Source organism: Colobus angolensis, unplaced genomic scaffold (genome assembly GCF_000951035.1).
Source record: "Colobus angolensis palliatus isolate OR3802 unplaced genomic scaffold, Cang.pa_1.0 Scaffold213, whole genome shotgun sequence".
Lineage (NCBI taxonomy): Eukaryota > Metazoa > Chordata > Mammalia > Primates > Cercopithecidae > Colobus > Colobus angolensis.
In genome coordinates this window covers 4,059,591-4,086,398 of record NW_012115300.1, presented here as the reverse complement: position 1 = coordinate 4,086,398, position 26,808 = coordinate 4,059,591, and positions in this window count along the sequence as shown.

Here is a 26,808-nt window from a genome sequence, read left to right as displayed (position 1 = left end):
AAAATTAGATAGCCATATGCAGAAGAATGAAACTAGACCTGTATCTCTCATCATATATAAAAGTCAACTCAAGATGAATTAAAGACTTAAACATAAGACCTGAAACTGTAAAGATTATAGAAGAAAGACTAGGAAAAACTCTTCTGGAGATTGGCCTGGGCAAAGAATTTATGACTAGGTCTTCAAATGAAAATTCAACACAAACAAAAATGGACAAATGGGACTTAATTAAACTAAAAATCTTCTTCATAGCAAAAGAAATAATCAACAGACAAGATACAGAATGGGAGAAAATATTTTCAAACTATGCATATGACAAAGGGCTAATATCCAGAACATACAAGCAACTCAAACAACTCAAAAAGAAAAAAAAATCCCATTAAAAAGTGTACAAATATTTTTCAATAGAAGACATCCAAGTGGCCAAAAATATATGAAAAAATACTCAGCATTATGAATTATTAGAAAAATGCAAATTTAAATAACAATAAGACACTATCTTATATTAAAAAGTCAAATAACAGATGTTGGCAAGGATGCAGAGAAAAGGGGATGCTTATATGCTATTGGTGGAAATGTAAATTAGTGAAACCTCTATGGAAAACAGTATGGAAATTTCTTAAAGAGCTGTAAATAGAGCTACCATTCAACCCAGCAATCCCCCTACTGAGTATCTATCTACCCAAAGGAAAGGAAATTATTATATTAAAAAGACACCTGCCCTTGTATGTTTATCACAGCACTATTCACAACAGTCATTAAATCAACCTAAGTGTCCATCTGCAGATGACTGAAAAATGAAAATGTAGCATATGTATACCATGGATGCTCCTCAGCCATGGAAAATGATAAAATCATGTCTTTTGAAGCAATGTGGATGAAACTGGAGACCATTCTCCTGAGTGAAAAAATTCAAAACAAAGTCAAAATACCACATGTTCTCACTTATAAGTGGGAGCTAAACAATAGGTACATATAGACATGCAGAATGGACAAATAGATGCTGGAGACTCCAAAAGGTGGGAGGAGGGTAAGGACTGAAAAATGATATATTGGGTACAATGTTCATTATTTAGGTGATGGGTACATTAAAAGCCCAACTTCACCACTATACAATACAGTCACATAATAAATCTGTACGTGTACTCTCGAAACCTATTTTTAAAATTTTAAGAATTATATTTTTAAAATCTTTAATTGTTTGTAGCCTCATTTTTCCTAAATCATTCTAATGTAAAAGCGTACAGAGAGCTATAAAAATTGTAACTCAAATCAACTTGAATAACTATAATGGTAAGTGACAAAGTCATCCAAAGCTTTGCCAAATGGAATGTTTTTAAGTAGGAAAGCAATGTAGAACTTATAATACATTTATTTTTGTACTCACATTTCCATTCACATTGGTGTGTGGCTCTGTTTATCTTTCCTGAACTGTCTAAGGCCTCTATGCACTGCTGCATTATTGTTACTGATTCACTAAAAGAAGCTGACAGGTCTCTCAGTATACACTTCTATTAACGTGCACTCCAGAATGCACAGGTTATTTTCATTCTGACAAAAACTACATCACACTTGATCTGAGCTGTTCTCCCTGCAGAATAACAGAGCCAAAACACAGACACCCTTCCCCCCAGCCCCTCAATCCCTACCGCTTCTACTGTTCTTTCGGGTTACACCGAATCACCATCAGGTTTATTAATTTATTTTAAGGCAAAAGTAAGTAAGCCATACAGCATATTACAGCAGACACAAAAACCATAATATCTTTTCAATGGAAAACCTTGAATTTTAAAAGATATTTAGTGAGTTTCTAAGAAAGTGATAAAACAGCTGGTTTTTCTGAACGCTAGGAACTAGGATTTTATAGTAGAGAAAAATGGGCTGTGGAGACAGAACAATCTTGGTTTGAATCCTGGACCTGTCACTTTCACTGTAGTCTTAGGCTAGAGTAACTTCATATTTGCCTCAGTTTCCTTAAATATAAAATAAGATTTTAATACCAGCCATTCAAAGTTGTTGAAATAATCGGTAATGACATAGAATAAGCTTCTAATATAGTTTGTATATAATAACTACAAATATGTCTAATAAGTAAACGTCTACATGAGAAAACATTTGTCATCCAAAGTGTACATATTTCAGTGGGTAGATGGGTGAATTTTTTTAAAAATTGCACAAATGAAAGCCTACTATATAGAATATGTTGTGAAGCATTACCAAACCATTCAGAGGGACAATAAAAAGACTTTCAGTTACTCCTTTCGTACTTTGTCTATGTACTGTCAAAAACTAGAATGAATGATGGAGTAATTAAATGCACAGGTTACCTTCTTCCTGCCTTCGTTGAAGTTACAGGTACATAATGAGCACTTTTTGAGGATGACCTCCAGGTCATTCATTAATTTTTCTTCCCCTTTTTGTTTTTGCTGGTAATTTACCAGAGCAACAGAACTCTAAAGAAAAAAAGAAAGAGACAGAAAGAAGGAAAAAGATGAAGGAAGGAGAGAGAAAGGAGGATGAAGGAAGAGAACACAAAAGAGGAAGAAGTGAAAAAAAAGAAAAGAACAAAAGAGGTCATGAATTTTTTGAAAGTCTAAGGTTTGTTTAATCTGATTTAAGAACAAGCTGTGTTATAACTCTTCTTTATGATTTAGTTTTGTTGTTGTTGTTGTTGTTGTTTTTATCTTACCCAAATGATTGGTGGAGAATGGCTTTAAAAAAATTATAAAGAACTACGTAAACATGCTTTGCCTTCTTTTTATGAATTCACTGTCATCTTCTCTCTTAATTACAGGAGAAATACATGAATCCACCCTATTTGTAAAATATTCAAGTAATACACACACATGCCAAAACATGACATTATTCTGCTACCTCCATCTGTTCCAATTCTTCCTATTACCAGACCTTTCCCCATGCTTTAATATAAATATAAAAAATACATTAACATTAATACATTTCTTTTACAAAAATGAGATCTTGTCATGTGTATTGTTCCTGAGCCTTGATTTTTACACTTTGCTAATCTTCCTAACCTTTGTGGGCAAGGGTTATAATACGCAACACTACAATTAACTGACAATGTGTGTGATCTAAAAGTCCAAAAAGCTGGACTAATAAATATATAAGAGTTATCGCAGTTTTAAACTTCCAAATTTTCTCTCCTCACTCTATGTTATGCCACTAATGTTCTCTTGCTTTCTTCACATTTTTATGTTGATCTTTTCTATTCTTCCATTATATTCTTATTTCTGGTTTGATATAATCTATTTCCCTGAGACATCAGGGACATTTGGGAAATTTCCCTCTATTGTTGCAAAGTAAATAGGAAGAAATTTCCTAGAATTCCTATGCTAAATAAATAGCTACTACATCCATGGCAAGACAGGTGCTGCAATGCCACTTTGTGTGTTTGTCACATGGACCTCTCCCCAGCAATGGGGTTGCATATCAGAAACTGGAGTAGTGCAGAAAAGGCCTGTATCATTAGAAACCAATAGGTATCTTATTTCATTGCTAGGGTCTGCATATTATATTAATTTTATTAATTCTAAAATTTCAAACAATGTGAAATGTAGTTGCTAGATTTCTGTGTTAATCAAAAAGTGGAATTACCTAAATCACTGAGAAGAACTATGTGAGAAAGATTACCAAACAGAGTATTGACAACAAATGCAAGTGTTTGAGGCTTTAGACATTGTTAGGTGTATTCTGCCAATACTCCTCGGATTCATACATTTTCTACAGGCCGTACTCTGAATTAGTTGAAAGGAAGAAAGTGGACTTTAATTGTGACTTTCAGTGTTCAGTTGCTAAGAAAACTTTTAACCTATTAGAGACCAATGGTGCTTCTGGTCTTGATTTTGACATGCTTTCTAAATGGAGTTCATATAGAGCCATGGCTTAGTGCATGCATAATTAGACACCGGAAGTCAAGAAGGCTTTAAAGAAGTCAGTTTAAATCTTGGCCCTTCCTGCTCCCAGCTGGGTAACCTTGTTTGTATTACCAAATATCTTTAAGCTCAGTTTCCTCATTTGTGAAAGGGAATAACAATGACACCTTTTACAGGGTCGCTGAGTGAAATTTCACTAGATAAATAATTCAAGTTCCATAGCATTATGTCTAGCAAAAAATAATGAACATGTAATAAATAGAGATATTGTTATATTCATTTTCCTCATATATTCTGTTTTAGTTTCCTCATTATCTTCCAATGAAATAGTAAAATTCATTAATATATGCTATTTTCAAAATTGTACTGTTACTGATCATCTGAAAATGTCATTTATTTAATATTAACATTCTAGCTCCTTTAATGCTAGCTTCAGAGTTTTGGGAGACTTCCTCTTTCTTTGTGTATTTTGCCAACACAAGCCACATCTCCTAGTTACAAAGTGATGGTCATTTTGTTGTAGTTCTCAAGCATTGATATAGATATATTACACTCTTCCCATAGAAAAAAAAAAGAGAGAAATTTCAGCAGTGACAAATTCTAATATTTGGAAAAATCAATAAACAGAAATAAATGTCAACAAAATGTGTTCAATGTACACATCAAAAAGAATCAAGGTAAATAGAAAGGAAGTATAACATGGCAGAGCGAGAAAAGTAACAGGAATATCTGTGACACTATAATATCCTTCTCTTGAGAAATAAACTGCATCAAGTCAGCCTTGAAGATTTATGCAACCTCTGATCTGATGTACTATGGGGACAAGAAGAATCTCATGACCAAAACTATGCCTTCAGTTGCCTGTCACATTGCCTGAAATGTCACTATTAGAATTTTTATATTTGTGTTCTTTATTAAAAAGCAATGTCCAGGGAAGACAACACGTCATAAGTTATTCTCAGTCTTTGCATAAGAGAAAATGATTAAAGCTAATTTAGAGTAATGCATTCTGGGTACGGCAAATAGGTTAGGTGTATAAAAAAGAGGAACGAAGATTTCTAGTATGGCAAGTTAATGTGTGTATGTGTGAGAAGTGAAACTAAAAGATAGATGAAGGAAATGACTATTTCTAAGACAAAAATTAAAAGAGCCGGAAAAGGCAGCGTTTTTTTTTCTCTCTCTTTCACTTAAGAAAATGACCTACAAGCCATTGTTACACCTGAGCCCTCCAGAACAGAATTGTAACCGCATTTATCTTCAATGATAAGAGAAAATTTATCAGAAACTCAGGAGTTGGGTAACCTTGCAAGTACTGCTACAGCTATAGGCTCCCTGATTTATGGCAATGTTAGGAAGCTGGGCCTTTTCCTTCCTGAAGTACTGAAACATGCTATAAAAGGGCATACTGAATCACAAGGCATAAAACAGCATGTCAAGGGAGGGATATTCCAAGTCAGAAATAATGGCGATAAATCAGGAACAATGAATGTGGCTATATGGTTTTATTTTGTTAAGTAAAGTCTTTGCTACACTTTTTAGTATACTCTGTTGGAAACCAAACCCATGACAGTTACATACAACTGGAGGGATTGGACTTTTTAATAAGTATTATCTCAAAAATGATACACTATGCTGTACTGCAGTATTGGAGAAGCAAGTGAATATTTTGAAGGGATATGTATTTTCAAGGAATACATATATATATATATATATACACACACACACACACATACATATATATAGATAGAATCTATATATATAGATATACATCCCTTGAAATGTAGAGATATATGTATATATACAGATATATACCTATACACATATGTCTCTACATGTTTCTTTGATAATTTAACTGAAGTTTGCTCTTTATTACCCTCACAAGTCCTAACAGTTGGCTTCTGCTTGTTGAATTCTTTACTTTGTGGGGAAGGTTCCACACATTTATTTATTTAAAAATAAATAATGTGTATTTATTTAAAAATAAACTACAGTTTACCTGTAAATATATAGATATAAATAAGCCTGATTCAGTTGTTAATTCTCAGTGGGTCCTGTGTATGTGTGTGTGTGTGTGTGTGTGTGTGTGCATGTTTTAATTTTTAAATTCTCAAAATGTAAAACACAAATTTAGTACAGAAAGTTCAAAGCATAATCAATCATTGAATTAATCAAACATGAATACTAATACTTTCTTAAAGAATATTTTGTAATATATTGATTAGAATTGAATGAATGTTAAAACTGTTTCCCTATTGTTTATCAGATTTCAGAGCAGTTCAATACTTGAATAGTTACCTGTAAATATTTGTAAACTTTTGAAACTCAAATAACCATGGGGCACAAATGGCCATCTGTGTTGCCATTTGTTTCATCCTAGTGTAGACCCTTGGGTGTCAGAGCTTTAAAATTTACTATATTGAGTACTTATAAGTGACCCGAAAGTCCATGATGTCAAATAATTTTGTTTGTCCATGGCATAAGTTGCCACGTCTCAGCTTTCAGTGCCCTAAACCAAATGCTGCTGCGGCTTCATGTTCTCTTGGCTGTAACTCACATGTTTCATGTTTATATGTGGAAAAGAACTCTCCCCACAAAGTAAAGAATTCAACAAGCAGAAGCCAACTGTTAGGACTTGTGAGGGTAATAAAGAGAATGGGGAAGAGGGCTAATTAATTCTTAGACTTAAATCAGAGGTTTGAGATAAATAAAAACCTGGAATTTTCAATGACACTGAATGTGTTATGTTTATTATTTTACTGTGTACTCTGCACACACACACAAAAGCAAAAGTGGTTTGCAAAACTTGTCCAGTCTTCCAACTAGTGCACAACTGTCCATCAATTTGCTTATTCTCACTTCAGACAGAAAACTGGAATCAAAATGGAAAAGATGATAATTTTATGCTGTAAAAATGTGCAGTTATCAATGACTCTCAATGGAAGAGTAATACACATGAAAGGCTTTTGCAGTTTCTTCATGTTTGTGATTTTGAGGTATCATGAAGGAAGGTGATCGATGTATCTTTCCCAAATGTCAATGTGAAAATAGCCTTTTCCTTTCTTTTGAAGAGGGAAGGTGGCATAAGAAAAGTTTATGCCCTAAAGAATCAAATAAACCTAAATTCTAATCCAAGCATCATTGTTTTTATTAGTTATGGAAACTTCAATAGCTACTTAATCTCTTTAAGTCCTAGTTTCCCATCTGAAAATGTGACTAAAAATTGGTCTGGGTATTGAATGAGGTGGTGCATGCAAATTGCCCACACATGAAAGCACTAAGTACAGTTTTTTTGTTTTTGTTATTTTTTTAAGGCAAGTGGCATCCTATCTAAATTTAAGTTGTTTTTCTAGTGAAAAACAACTAGTGATTCTGTATTACTCTCCATCAGTACACAGTTGTGGCATATCCAAAATTTAAAGTACAGTTTATGACCATGAGTCAAATATAAAGTCTTATCTTCCAAGGTAACTAATTCCTCAATTAATTATTGATAACACTTTTAAGTAATAACTAGCCAGGTCAACCAATATTTACATGAATTTTTAAAAAGTAGTTACAGTTAATTCATAAAATAAATTTTTTCATTTATTATTCAAATTCCAAAGCCTGTTTATTTATTCACTGAAATGTAGTAAGCCACTTAATTAGCATGTTGCTCAAGATCTATAAAAATGAATTTTTGTGTCTGTTTTACGTATAAATAAAATTATAAATAAAATGAAGACCCCATGAATATTCTAATACATTCTAATAAAATAAAAATATTTTATCTATTAGTATATTTTAATATAAATTCCTGTAATTATTTATATATAAACTACATCTTAGGGAATTAATTAGTAAGAGAAAAAGAGGAAATTCAATTAATCAATCAGGTTTTTTTTGTTCTGCTGTCACTTTTGATATTAGCTAGCATTTCATCTTCAATCATTACATAAAATATAGACTGCTTTTACTGAACTATAGTTCAGTATAAGGGATATTTTTAATTATGATTTTACTCTACAGCTTACTATAAATACAGTAACCAAAACAGCATGGTACTGGTACCAAAACAGAGCTATAGACCAGTGGAACAGAACAGAGTCCTCAGAAATAATACCACACATCTACAGCCGTCTGATCTTTGATAAACCTGAGAGAAACAAGAAATGGGGAAAGGATTCCCTATTTAATAAATGGTGCTGGGAAAATTGGCTAGCCATAAGTAGAAAGCTGAAACTGGATCCTTTCTTTACTCCTTATACGAAGATTAATTCAAGATGGATTAGAGACTTAAATGTTAGACCTAATACAATTAAAACCCTAGAAGAAAACCTAGGTAATACCATTCAGGACATAGGCATGGGCAAGGACTTCATGTCTAAAACACCAAAAGCAACGGCAGCAAAAGCCAAAATCGACAAATGGGATCTCATTAAACTAAAGAGCTTCTGCACAGCAAAAGAAACTACCATCAGAGTGAACAGGCAACCTACAGAATGGGAGAAAATTTTTGCAATCTACTCGTCTGACAAAGGGCTAATATCCAGAATCTACAAAGAACACAAACAAATATACAAGAAAAAAACAAACAACCCCATCAAAAAGTGGGCAAAGGATATGAACAGACATTTCTCAAAAGAAGACATTCATACAGCCAACAGACACATGAAAAAATGCTCATCATCACTCGCCATCAGAGAAATGCAAATCAAAACCACAATGAGATACCATCTCACACCAGTTAGAATGGCCATCATTAAAAAATCAGGAAACAACAGGTGTTGGAGAGGATGTGGAGAAATAGGAACACTTTTACACTGTTGGTGGGATTGTAAACTAGTTCAACCATTATGGAAAACAGTATGGCGATTCCTCAAGGATCTAGAACTAGATGTACCATATGACCCAGCCATCCCACTACTGGGTATATACCCAAAGGATTATAAATTATTCTACTACAAAGACACATGCACACGTATGTTTATTGCGGCACTATTCACAATAGCAAAGACTTGGAATCAACCCAAATGTCCATCTGTGACAGCCTGGATTAAGAAAATGTGGCACATATACACCATGGAATACTATGCAGCCATAAAAAAGGATGAGTTTGCGTCCTTTGTAGGGACATGGATGCAGCTGGAAACCATCATTCTTAGCAAACTATCACAAGAAGAGAAAACCAAACACCGCATGTTCTCACTCATAGGTGGGAACTGAACAATGAGATCACTTGGACTCGGGAAGGGGAACATCACACACTGGGCTTATCATGGGGAGGGGGGAGGGGGGAGGGATTGCATTGGGGAGTTATACCTGATATAAATGATGAATTGATGGGTGCTGACGAGTTGATGGGTGCAGCACACCAACATTGCACAAGTATACATATGTAACAAACCTGCACGTTATGCACATGTACCCTAGAACTTAAAGTATAATAAAAAAAAAAAAAAAAAAGAAATCTTAACTTCATACCTTACCTTTTCAAGATGTTTTTAAACTATCTGTTAAACAAAACTTTCTATTTTAATGTACTGATTAAAATAACTTTTCCCCCTGTTCTTAGTAAATCACTTGCTTTTCTTTGCAGTCCATCTTCAAAACTTGATATTTATCATCTTTTTAAGAAGATAGATTTTAAAAAATGATACAGATCACATTTGCATGAACTCTCCTTGATACGGTTTATCAATGTGAATCAATCAGCAATTCAATAGGAGGTGAGAGAGAAGCTGCGAGAGACTGGCACTCTGTTAAGTACTAGAATAGGAAGCCATTAAAGGAATTAAATCCAGAGATAAGCTAAAATTATGTATTGCACATTCTAATCTATATTCAGAATAACCTTTTAGTACTAAATCAAAAGGAAGCTCTGAACAGAAAATATATCAACTAAATAAGCTTTTGCTGTTTATACTGTAACAGAATATGAAAAACACCTCTGCTGATCAGGTCGAAAATGAAGGTTGCTAAAATAATCAAGGTTTCAGTGTCCTCCCTCCATATGATTCAAGGTGACATAAATTATTGCACAAGCACAAAGGTGTTTTTGAATACATTACTGCACACAGATTATTTTGAAACTGTTGTGAACAATTTATGGGTTTTCTAAAATGTACCTTAATACTTTGAAGTTGTATTTTAAGCAAACCCCCGTTTATAAAATTTGTTAATAACACATACTCTTCAGTACATGTTAATAATAATATTCTATTTTAACCTAATATCTTCTGCCAATAATATTAAGACAACAGTTTAATGAAATAGATTTATAAGCTAATCATTGGCTACCATTTAAAATTAATGAGTTTATTAATAACCTACCTCCTTCCTAAAAGCATTTGTGAAGGTCTAGGAACAATAACATAGAAACAACTAAAAGCAATAGAAAACTAAAAATTAAAACTCAAAGGAATGACAGACTTAGGAAAACTGTAGAGATTAAGCTCAATGCTAAATTCTGAAACTCTTAATAGGAGGAGTGAAATGAACAAAAGTTGGGTTACTTTTCCACAGCCATTGGGGGAAGAAAGTCTTACTTCCTGTATGGAAGCAATTAAATACTTTGCATATGTTCAATGAATCTGTGAAAATAGAAAAGAAAGAAATGCTGTGTGTACATAAGTTTTACTAAATAAGGCAATGCTACGAGGTGGGGCTGAAATAAGTGGAGAGAAAGAGGATCTAGACATAAAGCATCTCAAGTCCTTAATTTAAGAACAATTAAAAGTTGACGTATTGTTTAATCAAAAATTTGACAAGGGATAAATAGTAAACAAATCCGCACAAGGAACCAACCAAGAAACTCAAGAGAAGTTATTCTATATCTTGTTTGAAAGAAAACTTGTTAGATGCCAAGAATGTGGACACTCCTGGTTGTGTTTTATGGTAAAATACATGTTTTAATTATCTGAAGTGCCCACTTGAATTCTTGTCTAACTGTATGGAGATAGACTATAGGAATTTATATAAAAGCTATATTTTTTGCCTGCAAAGTAATTAGATCGTTCATATTATCAATTAAAATATCAAAGATCGATATTGTTAATATGAACAAAATGACCTTGAATGATCATTTTTAATGAAGGAAGTTATCAAATGTCACCTCTACCTCTGAGAAAACAAAATTGAGTTCTGTAACATCTGGACACATATTATCTTTCTTCCTCTGACACAAAGGAGATAATAACCCTTCTTGTAACCAAGACCAAATTTTCACATGTGCCAATGGATCCCATCCTCTCCCACCTTCTCCAAGACTATACACTATCAATTATTTCTTTCTCTCATGCATCATCCTCTCTCTCTCTCTCTCTATTTTTTTTAATGGTTCTAGTGGTCTTGAACAATAATATTCAACATCCTTTAGTTTCTCCATTATTATTTTTAACTTTCTTTTGTTTTCCCACATCTCACGTCAGAGATCTCTCCCTTTTCTTTTTGTAGGCAGGTTTGAGTTTTGTGTTGGGAAAATATGAAGCAAGTTAATCTTAAAACTCCTATTTTTATGTCTGAGTTTAAGAAAAGATGGGTCAGGATTTTCAAAACAGTTGGTAAGTTTGGAACAACATAGAGAATGAAAATAAGCTTATTAGAGATGTATATTAAGGTTGTTGAGCTATCAAAGTGATTATACCTGGCATCAGCCTTTTCATTCTAATGAGTGTATCTGTTAAGAACTAAATGTGTCTGGTAAGGAATGAAACAAGTGAAAACATCCTATTTAATGAAAATGGAATTTTCATTGTGAAAACTAATTTTAAATTTGTGATTTCAATAAATAACTTTATATTAATCTGCTCCGGCTGCCATAACAAAATACCATGTATTTTTGGCTTAAACAATAGACATTTATTTTCTCACAGTTCTGGAGGCCAGAAGTTCATGATCAAGGTGCTGGCAAATTCAGTTTCTGGTGAGGGCTCTCTCCCTGGCCTGTAGATAGGCACCTTCTCAGTGTGGCTTCACGTGGCCTTTCCTCTGGGCTCATGTTGAGAGCTCTCTGGTGTCTATTCTTCTTTTAAGGACACTAACCCTATGGCATTAGGGCTCAACCTTATGACCTTGTTTAATCCTAATTACCTTCCTAAATGTTCCTTCTCTAAATTCAGTAATTTGGGGGGTTAGGGCTCCACTAAATACATTTTGGAGGAGCACAATTTTGTCTACAACATTCTTGAATTTGTTTTAATTTATACTTCTACATTTGAATATATTTAAATATCAACCAAATAGCTATTACTGATAATCTATTGTTTTCTAAATTTTATATGACTGAGTTGAATATATGTTCCTTCACTATTTTACTTCCATATGAACATTTCAAATGTAAATTATAGGCAGTGTGATTGTGTCATTTTAAAATATGTGACTTTGCATTCAAAGTGCATCAACATGTTTTCTGGATTGAGATATTGTATTAGGTTGTTCTTGCATTTATATAAAGCGATACCTGAGACTGGGTAATTTATAAAGAAAAGAGGTTTGATTGGCTCATAGTTCTGCAGGTTTTACAGGAAGCATGGTGCCCACCTCTGCTCAGCTTCTGGGGAGGCCTCGAGGAGGTTACAATCATTGCAGAAGGTAAGCGGGGAGCAAGTGCATCACATGGTGAAAGCAGGAACAAGACAGAGGGAGTGAGAGGCAGGTGCCACACCCTTTTAAATGACCAAATTTCTCAAGATCTCACTATCACAATGACAGCACCAAGCGATGAAGGATCTGCCCCGTGATCCAAACACCTCCCACCAGGACCCACCTCCAGCACTGGGGATTACAATTCAGCATAAGATTTGGGTAGGGACAAATGTCCAAACTCTATCAGATGTGATCTCACTCATACAGTGCTCACTAAGAGAAGGAAAACACAGCAGAAGTAGATTTAGGATGAAATACAGAGGTGCAAGAGGCAGGGCACAGTGGCTCACACCTGTAATCCCAGCAATTTAGGAGGCTGAGGCAGAAGGATCACTTTGAGGCCAGGAGTTCAAGACCAGCCTGGCCAACATGGTGAAACCCTATCTCTACTAAAAACATTTACCAAAAAAATTAGCCAGGTGTTGTGGTGTGTGCCCGGAATCTCAGCTACTTGGGAGGCTGAGGTATGAGAATCACTTGAACACGGGAGGTGGAGGTTACAGTGAGCCGAGATTGTGCCACTAAATTCCAGTCTGAGTGATAAAGTGTGACTCTGTCACAAAAATAAGTATCTATATTTCTATATGTATTTAAATATATAGGTCTATATGTAATATATTTAAATATATTATAGATACAGTTTATATTTTTATGTATTATAGAGAGAAAGAGAGAGAAGCAAGAAAGACAAAGTTATTTGTGGGATCCATACAAGTTCCAATTGCCAATTTCAATCTATTCCTGATATGAATCCCAGCCCTGGGAGCCCAAAAATCCTTCTACAAATCCTCTTTTACAATTAAGCTTACTAAATTCTTGCTACTTATACAGCAGATTTCCAGCTAAATCATTTTTATGGACAAGATTTTCAAAAGAGTTGTTTCTACAAGCTCTCTCCACTTGTTCACCTCACAGCATTCAAAGAACTCAGTCTATCCTCCTCTTACATTACTTAAGCAACATAAAGGTCAAATGGGGCATCATTTATTATACTCCATCAATGATTCAAAATCATGTCACATTTTAGTTTGCTTCATAAGTAGATCATTAACATTCTTTCACAGGCTTTTATTTTACTTGGAGTTTCTACTCACACTGACCTCTCTTCTGTTCCTAAAACATGCCAAGCATGTTCCTTTCTGAGGCTCTGAGAAGGAATGCTCTCTTCATTTAAACCCACAAACCCCAACCACACACACGCAAGCACACTGTCATCTTGCCATCGTTAATACCCATTCACCTTAAATTCTCAGTTTTAATATCACTTGAGGCCTTCTACATTGAGACATTCTCAGACTCCACCCACATGAAGCTCCCCTCTTTTACTCTCATGATATGCTACATTTCTTCATGGAAATGTTCACAGTTCACAACTGCAATTTAATTTCTTAATGTTTGTCCAAACTCCTACCTACCCATCATCCATTAGAATACTGTGTCTCCCTGAGGAAAGATGCTGTCTATTTTGTTAACATTATATGTTCTATACTTTTCCTCCAGCTCATGCCTAATAAATGGCAATAATTACTGTCTAATTTAAGCATAGATCTATGTATATTCAGCCAAAATTTTTTAGTGCCCATACTGTTCTTTGGTTATAAGGGGAACATTTGGTGATGTTACCTTAATTCTTTCAAATATGTGATTCTCAGAGCCTGAATGGAAAATAGGTTTTTTTGTTTCTCGTATGCCAATGTTTATCTACTTGTATTGGCTGTCTAGAATGCTGTCTGGAAGTAGAATCTGAGGCTGAGGCTAGGTTCAGCAAAAAAGAATAGTAAGATAGATAAATCTTCCCTGCTGAAGACAAAAGAATTGATGAAGTGTAACTCTTGAATTTTATGTTTGACATCTTTGACTTAGTGAAATTATACCACTCAGGGTGCTAACTACATACCTAGTTGAGTAATTCTCTTATTGGAATTATTATTGAGATGGATTTCTAAGATCATCTTATTTTACTGAGTTGAAGGAAATACAGCCATGAAATTTAATTTTCGTGTTAGTCCAATTGCATCTAAAGTCTGAATAAATTCAAAAATGTCTCGGAGGAAATCAGTGTGTAGACAATAGTTTGAGCATAATATTACTAAATCAAAGCTCAGGAGAACTTAATATAATCTCTAACCCTGGCTAGTTCTCAAACATCCTAACCTCATCCATGTTTGTTTACCAATCTGAAAAATAAAGATTATACAACTTTAGTCAGTAACTATTAAATGAAACTACAAAATATTTTAGAAGTTTTACTTCATTACATTTGTGTGAAAACAAACATTTATTTTCTTATTATTGGTATTAATCTTGATGTGATGGAATAGTAAGTAGCAAAACATCAAAACTTGATAATTTAGATACAATTTCTAAAAATAAATGACTGCTTCGATTCAAAGCAGTAACAGATGACAGTAAAGAAAGGACCCAGCCTTACAGTTCCAGAATAGAATTTAATGGTCTCATTTGGAATTAATATTACTTAACTCTTGGGAGGTGGAACTCAGTAATTCAAGTTTCATTATGTAAACATTTTTGGCATTTCATTTACTTTCTGAGTACAAACAGCTGGCAAAACAATAGAGGTACAAGATTATTTGCAAATTAGTTTTTGGGTTAATTCTCCAAATGGCTCTAGGACAGAAACAAATGTTTCAATCTGTTGTGTATTACTTGGAATTAGTACTTATCTTCTTGGTTAAAAATATAATAACAACTTTTAAAGGTAAAACCTGTTTGGAGCTCAGTATTATGATTTGTGACACAAATAAACAATATTAAGAAAGTTAGCAAACACAAATAACACAGTCAGCCTTACTTCCAGGTTGTACTCTAGACATTGTCATTAACAATATCTGCACCCCTTCCTTAATCAGATTCACAAACTCCATTTCTGTCCATAATTCTTATGTTTCTTGGCTTTATTAGTACTCCAACTATTCAAACCCATCCCTGTCATTTCCCCATTTCACTTATTTTCCGGATTAGATTCCATGTTTCTTCATGAATATCACTTGCATATATTCTAAAGGCTTTTATTGTGCCAAGCTAAAGCTCAATTCTGGTTAAATTCAGTATGTCCCATGCATGCTTGTGCCACGTAGCCAAAGTATATCACATCACTCTGGCAATTTTCTTCTACTTTTCCCACAAACATAATTATTTCCTTTTAGCTATATTTTAGATGATACTTTTACCATCTTAAAACACACACACACAAACACAAAGAAATACTTATCCTACATCCTTATTTAATTACAGTCCTTAACATCTGCTCACTTTTATAGCAAAACTCCTTGAAATACTTGTCAGTATTTGACACCCCCCCCCACTCCACCTTGAATTTGTCTCAACCAGGCTTTCGCCTTCATAATGTTACCAAAGATCTCCATGTTGTTGAATTCAATGGTCAATTATTGGTCTTCTTATTAATTTATTAGCAATAAATCATTTAATATTATTATTTTATAGATATTATTTTAATATTACATCCCATTTAATGTTACATCTGGTATTTGATTCAGTTGATGTCATTGGTCATGCTTTTGGTCTCCTTTGCTGGTCCCTACTTACCTCTCTAACATCTAAACATTGGAGCAGCCATGATCTCAGACCTTTTACTTTGTTCCTCTTTATACTGTCTAGGTAATCTCCGTAAACATATGACTCCCTATTGTGTTACTTCTAAAAATGGAAATCTGGAATAAAACTGAAGCTTTAGAGTATCATAGAGAATTATATAAAAATCAAAGCAAGAATACTTCAGAGAGTCTTGATTTACTAACTAGATGTGCAGCTGGATCTCTTAAAATCCAATTGCCAACATAAAAAGAAAATCCTTAGTTTCTCCCTCATAGTCTGCACTTTCTATTGACTTTTTGGTATTAAAATATGTCTTGTGCCTTAATCTAGGCCATTTTACAACCACAGTCTTTTCTCTTCATACTCTTTTCAAGATTAAAGGGACAATGGACAGAGATAGAAAAATGAGACGATGTTTCCATTCTCACTGATTCTTATTCAAAATACTGATATCACTCTCATCCATAAATTTCACACACTAACACTCCATACACAAACATACAAATATTAAGATTTTCCAAAGCATGTAGTACCTTTTCATGGAAAATTTTGACCTCAAATAGGAGTGCTAAAGTGACTTCTCTTACAGTCCTTAAAATATAATGGCACACAGTTGTGAAGATGAAAGCCTTCTTCATCTGGGCTCACAAAATTGTAACAGATATCTGTTTCATGTAGGGGTTTAATTTCTGAATTTAACTCTTCATCTATTATTTAATATTGATGTCTTATAGCATTATATAAATTAGTGATTGAAGTAGAATTAGAGAAAATAAAAAATCAAAAACAGAATTTACCTGTGCATAAATAAAGGATTGAATGAGTTTACAGATTATTCTGATCATATGGAGTCACTGAGCACAGGATATGCTAGAAAAACATCTAAAGGTTTAAAAAACTTAAAAGCTTCTATGACTTTTATTCATAAAAGAAAGGGTATCCTACATGACAAAACTTAGTTATTGCTTTAACAACCCTGCCAATATAATGATGATTTTGGCACACTTTACATTTCTCTATGGCATGACACTGAAAATAAAATCTAAGGACCTAATTGGAGCATATTAATGTGTGGAAGTTAATGAAAACTCAATACTGAAATTGAGAAAAAAAAATTTTTCTTTGATTTATATTGAAAAAAATGCTTAATCATTATTTAGTATCTAATGGACTTCTCCATTCCTCAAGAATAGTCAAAGATTGATCAATGAACCTTGTGAAAAATATGAATGATAAAGTAACAGATGGTTTAAAATAAGTGAAAGTAGACTAGGATTTTAATAACTCTTGAATATGTCTTAAAAATAAAATAGAATTCCAGAACATGAAAAACCCCCTTTTCGTAGAAAATAAAATGGAGGAATAGTTTATTTCCACTGATTTTTCCATTAATACTGGAAATTGAAATCTCTGCTATGATTCCACAGAGAGTACTAATTGTACTTGTCAGATCCAAACTTGGCTGGTTACATCCAAAGCAGTGGACAGTAATTAGGAAAATGATTCCAGGGTACCCATTTATCTCTTTGTATTTATGTATCTATTTGATATTCTACCTAATTTTTAAGTGATTGAGGATGCTTATATAAACACAATTACATTGTAACAAGGTAAAAAAAGAACAAGGAAATAAGAGCAAGGAAAAATAAAAATTATACAATGACATGCAGTAGGGTTAGATACATACGAAACGGGAGAGTTTCCTTATCCCCCTCACAGAACAGGAGGTGCGACAGGGCTATGGCTCACTTGTTTGGTTGTCCCACTGCCCAAATCCCCAGGGGGAGCATGCAGACGGACAGGTGCAGAGGCCGGGCCAAGTGTTTTGGGCTCTGACCTCACGGTAATGTCTAGGGGTAGGTGCCTGCAACCCCAGTGCTGCAAAGCTCTTTCAGATCTTTCAACACTCACGGCATGAATGTTAATCAGCTCAATGGACCCTCTGCCTTATCACAAGGGCAGAGGGCCAGTGTGACAGCTTTCTGTATCCCAAGCTCTTGCTCGGTGTACGGGAAGACTAGGATCATATATGGGCTCCAAGGATGAGGCAAGGTTTCATTGAGTGGTGGAGGTGGCTCTCAACGAGATGGATGGGGAGCCGGAAGGAGGAAATGGAGTGAGAAGGTAATCTTTCCCTGGAGTCCGACTGCTCTCGGCCGACATTCAGAGGCCTCTTCTCTCCTCTGCCATCTGTTCCTCTGCTGCTCTGGATGTAAAGTTGCTTGTATGTTTGCCCACTAAGGTCTCGGGTTTATATGGGGGTAGTATGGCGCACGTGGTGGGTCAAAACACACCTTTTTGGGCATGAAAACAGAAATGCTTGTCCTCCTTGTCCTCAATTAGGGCCGCGGGTCTTCAGGCTTGAGTAGGGCCTTTGCCGGGGAAGTGCCGTCTTCTACCCACATCCCATATCACATAGATACAGATGATAATATAGATGATGGTAGATATAGATAGTTATAGATATTGATTATAAATATCAAACTGTTACAGTTGCTAAAGATGGCCTACAAATTTGCCTCTAGGCTTAAATTTCTTCACAAAGGAAAATTACATTTTCTGAATCTTCAATTTTACAAAAACAATAATGATTAAACATGAAAGTATTTGAACCATAGTAATTTCTCATTGGTTTCTAATATTTCTTAGATTTCTGGGGTAGGATTCGCCTGAAATTTCCTAGATTTTATATTTTGTAGCTGAAAGAGAGCAGTGGAAATGTAACTCTTCCTATCTGCCATCAACGTTGATTTCTATGGTAAGTATGTTTCTATTTGACATATATGTGCACTTTAATACATTCTTTTCTGTATTTTTCTCATATGCTCATCATTCGTCCTCATTTCAGGTCATTATTTTTACTTCTGAGAGGAAATCAAAAATTATACTAAATACATTTTTCATAGACAAAAACCTACCCATTTTGCATTAGTAATAATAGAATGAGAGTAAGATTAAGTATTTACTGCTAATGGGGTCAGGAGCCACTGACTAAGCAGAATAGCACTACTACTTTTCCAGCTTTTATTTAAAGTACATGCGGAGTTCCTTTATCCACCCATTTAATCTCTTAAACTTTGAAATCGAATTTCTTCTTTTAAATCCTCTTTTCTTGTTTTGTTTGGTCTCCTAACCCTTGAAGTTCTCTTAGATAAGCCCTAAATTCAGTTGAAATAATCCCTATTGATTCTTGTGTTTCACAGAAAGCTTGTGAGCAGGAAAACAAACTCAGATCAAAAGCTGAAATAAATGTCACTGAGCTAATAAAAACAATAAATGCATTTAATATTTAAGTTAATGATAGATATTTGTAACAGAAAGCATATCTTCAATAACAAACACTCTGTAACACTTAATAAATGCTCAGCTAACCCTTACACACTCCTACGTGGCAGGTGTTGTTACTATCCCTGTTTTATAGATGAGGGAATTGAATAGATGCAGATTAAATACTTGATCCAAAGTCACACGGCTAGTGAGGGATGGGGCCACAATTCAAACTCTATCTAGCAGTCTCCTCTAGTCTATACTCCAAACCTGTAAACTGCCTCTTCTGAGAGGGGATTGATCATAGGCAGTCCTCCCTGTTCTGTAAGCAGCTTCTCATATAATTCCGGTTATTCACTCTCCCACTGCTCACACCTCACTGTAGCAATTTAACATCACCAAACAAAGCATCATGCAAATTAATTTATTCTACCAATGTGTAAAATATTTAAAATATATAATATTTCTATTTTTCCTATGTGTAAAGAAAAACTAATAAAGGGAAATAGAACATGGGGTAGTTACACAGATATTTAGCTACCAAATAGACATTTGTAAATTCCTACCTTAGTATTCTAATTACCAGGTTTGTGTAATTTTTCCATGTTCCCAAATCTTAGCAACTATCTGAGAATTGTGGGCATTTTGAAAATCAAAATGTTGAATTTACCATAAGGTCTAACGAAATATTGACTAAATATTTTAATACAAGAAAAGGTCAAATCACACTTTGTAGTGTACTTGAGGAGAATACTATCTATTGTCTGGTGCCTGTATGATTACGAGTCAAAAGATAAACAATTTGTATAACTAATACTCTAAAACTGTAATAATGTAAAGAAATAATAGATTCAAAGAAATAACAAAGTTGTTTTTCTTCTTTTGATTTCGCCTCCGAAGAGGCAGAGATCTTGAGTTTGCTTTCCTAGATTCAGTACAATACAATAAACCTTTACTACCCACCTAATATTTTCAAAACTTTGAGCCAGATGCTGAAGAGGGGTAGAGCTGTGTGAACAGAGCCTAATGTGTATACTCATAACATTTAAGATGTACTAGAAGGAATAAAATATACTGTGTGTACAAAATAACTATAACACAATGCAAACTGCTAAGAAAATAAAAGAAAATGAAGTGCTATTAAATCTTGTATAAAAGAAAAATTTGAGGTTTGATATTATTCAAGACTGAGTCCTGATAAATAGATTTTTACAAGAATTCTAGAAATGGAAAGAAAGGAACTATTAATAGGAAGAGCATCATGAGTAAGGACAAAGTGGAAGGAAAGATCAGTGAAGGTTCTCTGGATGGCAACTGCTTAGTTTGGCTTCAATGTGCAGTGGAAAAAGGAGTGTAGTAGGACTGCCATAGACACTTAGGATCAAATAATGAGGAGCCTTGAATGTCAAGAAAGAACACAAGTAAAAGTCGTAGAAGATTACAGAAACAACATGTGGTATAGGACATTTGATTTAAGACACGTTCTCTCAGAGTAATGAGCAGAATTAATTGGGAAGGTTGAAGACCAGAGGTGGGAAGACTAATTAGGAAGCTATCACAGTTGTCCAAAGTATTGGAAATAGGGGTCTAGACCGGGTCAGTGACAATGTTAAGAAAAAAAAAAAAAGGAAATGAATGAGAGAGAAACTGCAGAAGAAATTGAACTTTCTAGGTAATTTCTTAGACTTGGTTTCTGAGGAAGAGAAGGGAAATTTAAAAACTAATTCTAAAATTTCGTGTCCAGTTGATTGTAAGAAATAGGAAGCTATTAACCCTGCAAAAGATTATGGAAGGACATGTTTGTGGGAAAAAAAGGCTTGCTTGTGGACATGAGTAATGCGAGGTGGTAGAGCAAAATCTGTGTAAAGGTACTCATCACACACTTACTGAGTATGAAACTGAAGGGAGAGATTAGGGGATTCATGTGTATTTGGGATTTCTCTGAATACAAACGATAGTTGAAATGGTGGCAATAAATGACTCAGCAAGAAAAGAGAGAAAAAAATGTAGAAAAGGCAACCAGAGAAGAGATTCTTAGATATTATATTAAGAAATAAAAGGAGAGTTAGGGAGAAAATATCAAAAGGTTAGCACAGAGCAATGACACAGAAGCCAAAAGAATAAATTTTCGTAAAGAAGATAATGAAATAGAAAACGGGTAAGAAATGGGAAGCTATTTGATTTTGTAACTAGGTGACTTTTTATAGATAAATGTCAGAATAGTTATGAGGATAAAAACTGTTACCAGGCAGTCAACAGTGAGGAAAGGTAGATATGGAATATAGATTTATATGAGAAAAATAAAAAATGGGTTACTGAGAGTTATTAAATGGCAAAATATACTGTTGTTAACATTTGTTATATGTTACTGTATTTTAATAATAAAAGTTTTAGCTTTCCAGCATGTGAACCCTCTCCTAAGTTTGTAATATGTCCCACAGTAGAAATCTTGGTGGACAACATTAAAAGCTGGAAGGACAAGGTCATCCCTCTGGCCCACCCACAGGGCAAGAGTTCATGATTGGAACTTGTCCATGTATGTACTTTTGCCCAAAATATTGATTGTGGAGTAAGTCACACAGATAAGTAGGGAGAATAAACAATGTCTTTCAATAGCAGCACCAGCAACATCTTATTTCTAGAAGCAGCAGGACCCAGTGCCAGCAACAGCAACCATCGTACAGCAGTGGTGATAATGGCATTTCTTGGGCCATTTCTAAAACATCATTTTGGTTGTATTATTGGCTGTGCTGTCTGTCTTGATTCTTTCCCACTTTTTGAGTCTGGATTTCCAGCCTTCCAGAACGTTTGGAGAGCTAATCGATATCCTTTTAATACATGACTTACCTGGGTAAATCAGCTAGAATTGATTTTTGTTTGTTTGTCTCTTACGCCTAAGAACAAGGCATACCCGTGTGATTGACCCATGTGTGATTAACACACAGATATGACAAAAGATGAAGGTAACTAGGAGTTTTAGGTTTCTGACTTGAGAATAATTGAAATGTCTTACTTTCTTCCCCAGCTATGCAGGCTGGGTAAGAAAGCAAGTCAAATGAGTGAAGAATTAATTTTATGCAATAATTAAAGGCCAATAAGGATTTGAGAAATTAATGAGAATAAATAATAGATTCAGAAGAACAAAGAGTGAGAGGAATTACAGGAAAATTTAATAGTTCAATATAGCTGAACTCAAAAGATAAAAGGGTTCCCAAGTTTTCTAGGCAACCATGTGGAATCAAGATGACTTTATTTGACCTTGTCACTAACTATTTACCCTTAAGGAGGGGTTTTTATACTCACAGGAAATAGAGTCCACATTTCAGTGTTATTTGGTGCCTCCCATAAAACTCTTCAGCATTCCCTCTGCCTCTTGATTCTAGTATTAATATATCTCATGCTTCTCCCTGGCTGACTTACTATCACTTGATTTCTGTATATTTCTCTTAACTGTTTATACCCAAGTAATACTTACATATGGTTTAAAAATGAAATATAAAAGCAGATAATGAAAAACAATATTCAATTATCTCCAGTCTAGTCCTGTTCCCCACAACCAAACATCTCTATTTATGTTTTTCTTCTGAAATAACAGAGTTAATTTAAAAAATTGAAAATCTCAACCATGCACATTCACTACAAAATGAATCATCATTGTTAATATTATGGGAGCAGAAATCTCCAAAAATATGTACAAGATAGAATTGTCATAGGGTTACACAATGCTGGAAACTTCAAACTTTAAGTCACTCCTAAAGCAGGATTCTTGACTTGGGTTTATTTTGTGGTGTGTGTGTGCGTGCGTGTGTCTGTGTGCACGTGTGCATATGTGTTTGCATGTCTCATCTTCATTTGTTTTTGTTTGGTTTAGGAGTTTGTTGCCTAGACATGGAACTGAACCTCTGAACTTAGAGAGTGGAGAGTGGAGATGGCTGTGTCTGTGTACTCTTTTTCAGTAACCAAGGCGAAGCACAAATAAAAGTCTACAGTTATTCATATTTTATTTTCCCAGATACCTATATGTTTTTAATTATAAATGACTAGTCGGTTTTTAAAAAGCAGTTATTCCCTCTCAACAAAAGCCTTATGAAAATTGTTTTGTTGCAATTTATGCAGATTAAGAGTTCATCTAAATAATCACTTAGAATTTTAACATCACAAACCTAGCTGACTTCAACTACCTTATAGATTATATAGAAATTTATTATCAAATTTTTTAAATGGAAAAATATATCTTAGGTTTAGGGTTAAAAATGTTATCTAGTTTATCCTCCTAACCAATGGAGAACAAGTGAATATTTCTAAATCAGTGCATCTATCTACAGTGCCTCTTTTTAATTATTAGAGAGTTCTACATTATTTTCAGTCAATTTACTTTCTATTGATATTTTCCCTCATCAAAGTTTTGTTGTCTGAAGCAACATAGCTTAGGTATCCTTCACTCTGAAGAACCTTAAAATATTGAATAAAACAATTATTTCTCCTAGCTAAATATTCACAGAAGCTTTCATTGCTTTTCAGTTGGAGCCCAAACCTGTTTGCCAGTGTCTCGTAAAATGTGTGACCTGAATTGAACACATTCCACATAGAAGCCTCATCAGTGCAAACCCTTCACAAAATCAGAATGTTCCATTTCTAATAATACAGCATAAGAATTAGCTTTCTTTGACAAATGTGCTAACATATTGACCTTGTGGTCTTCCAAAGTCTTAGGTATTTTTCAAACATACTGTTCTCAAACTAGGTCTCCCTTTGTGCGTATCATTTCTTATGCATGAACTCTTTACATAAAATTTAATGGAGAAAATAGTGTGTGTACTACATAGTTTTATTTAACAATGTTTTTAGCCATCATTCATTAACTCATGCACAGAAAAATCCAACAAATAATTCCAAAGACCACAGAGTAAGTTGTCAGCTTGTTATAGGCCTGACATAATGAAGCTGTCAACGATTTTTTACTCAAGTGAAATAAATAGTCCTAAATAATAATTATGTATTTATTTAGTGTTATTGTTCCTCAAGGCACTTTTCAATCATTGATTTATAGCTCATCATTTAATACAGTCAAAAAAAAGTTTTATTATGAGAGAGCTTACCACATATGAAAATGTATCAGACTCGATAAAAAAAAATCTTGAAAATTCTTCTAGAAGAGACAGCTCCCCATTCAGCAGTAGGCATAGACCACTTTGCTTTTGTAACAGCTCCCCAGTCCGAGCTTTATGTACTTCCCATTTATGTCTTTTCTTTCTAAATGCCTTACCAGTGACTTTCTGCCACTATCATTCTTTGAATGAACCTAATTTCTCTTCATGCTGTCATGATATTCTTTGAGGAAATAGCTAAGGACAGTTATAGTGAATGCCAGTTGGGTATAGGGAAATTTGGTCTTCTTTGACTTATCTTCAAAAGAAGACAGGGGAAACAAACCATTATTAAACATCCTCTATGGGGCAGGCAGTAGGCTTAGATATTTCAGAGATATTATTTCATTTCAGTCTTATAAGATCTTATAAGGGATATATTACTTTTGCTTTATTAAAAAAAAAACTCGCAGAACTTAGAATCAAAAAGATTAAGTATTTGGCCCACTCCAAATGTGATTTAGCTGAGATTCAAACACGGGTTTTTCTGATTCTGTATCCGTTCTCTTTCCTCTGAAAGAGCTTAGGTAAAATTCATTATATTTGGTGCAGAAGCAGGGGTTTCCTTAAGCATCAAAAAAGTGTGGTATGTTCTTTTTGGGTCTCCAGCATAGTGGGGTTCTGCAGAGATCTAAGAACTACAGTTTCTACATGCACTAGGGCTGAAGAATTTTAAAGATGGATGTTGTTTTAAGGAGCTTTCAGACAAAAAAAAAACAAAACAAAACTGATTTAATTATTACATTAAATGTTCTTGGCTAAAGAGAAGTTGTAAAAACGTTCACAAATTCAGTTACATGGCCTACTAGTGAGAGTTTACAAATAATTAAGAGACTCCAGAGGACTTCAGAGAATCCAGACACACTGAAATAGCTGAGGGTTACTTGCATAAGACATCTGCTTCATAACCACAACTAGCTTGAAAATGCCATGATCTCACTCCACCTGTTCCCATCTACCTGTACTTGCTCCAGTTTCAAATGAACCTCCTGCCCATGCAATGTGTCTTTTCATCTTTTAACTGTGAGATTTTCTTTGCAAAGATGAAGTAATAATGACATTTTGTGTCATCTTTGGCTTTTCATGGGTTCAAAAACAGCTCAGGTTGTTCCAATTGTCCATATCTTAAAGAAATGTCTAACAGACTTTTGCTGTCGATTGATTCTCTTTTCTTTTCTTTTTTTTTTTTTTTTTTTTTGAGATGGAGTCTCACTCTGTCGCCCAGGCTGGAGTGCAGTGACACGATCTCGGCTCACTGCAGGCTCTGCCTCCCGGGTTCACGCCATTCTCCTGTCTCAGCCTCCCGAGTAGCTGGAACTACAGGTGCCCACCACCACGCCAGGCTAATTTTTTTGTATTTTTAGTAGAGACGGGAGTTTCACCATGTTAGCCAGGATGATCCCCTGACCTCATGATCCACCTGCCTCGGCCTCCCAAAGTGCTGGGATTACAGGAGTGAGCCACTGCACCTGGCCTGGATTCCCTTTGCACAGATGGCTGGCTTGCTTACCATCTGTAGTTTGATAGTTATTACAGTTAATTTACTTAGAAAATAAAGGCCTCACTCTGCAGCATAAGGGTATTTTACACTTAGCTGACAAATCCAATGCCCTTCTAATCGTGCAGGCATGCTCGGACTGCCATGCCTGACCTTGCTCATACATCTCTGACTCAAAAGTATAGACAGTAGCCTGTGTGTAGAAACCCCTTCTCAACACACTGCAATCAGCAGTCAAATCAATAGTTGTACTTATTCATAACTATAGTTGGAAACTCACCAGATGAGGAAGGGAGGCAACCATTTTAATCTTTGGAATGGAAATCAGAACACCAAATTCTGAGTCATTACCAAGAAAAGATGACCATTTAATATGTGTTATCGTATATTTAACAATCACAAAATCATAGAGTTTGCATTAAAGGAGCACAAGAATATCTGGCGGTTAGTAAGTACATGGTGAAAGTCAACTCAGTTGTTCTTTTACACTGCTCAATTTATAGTCCAATATATTTTGTTTCTGACATTATGCAATATGTACAGTAAGAAAATTGTCTAAACCTTATATTTGGAAGAATACCAAGGAAACCTCATGACTTAAAACAATGTTCCCACCTACACGCGGCAGCACCTTTAGAATGTCATTAATTTGTGTGGTTTTCTTCTTTGAAGTGTATTTATATTCTCAGGATGGACCATGTGGTTCAAATATTCATGTGATAGTAATATATTTTCAGATTGCCTTTCTTACAACAGGAGAAACCCAGAGTTAAGAATATTTTATAAGCAGCACATCAAAAAG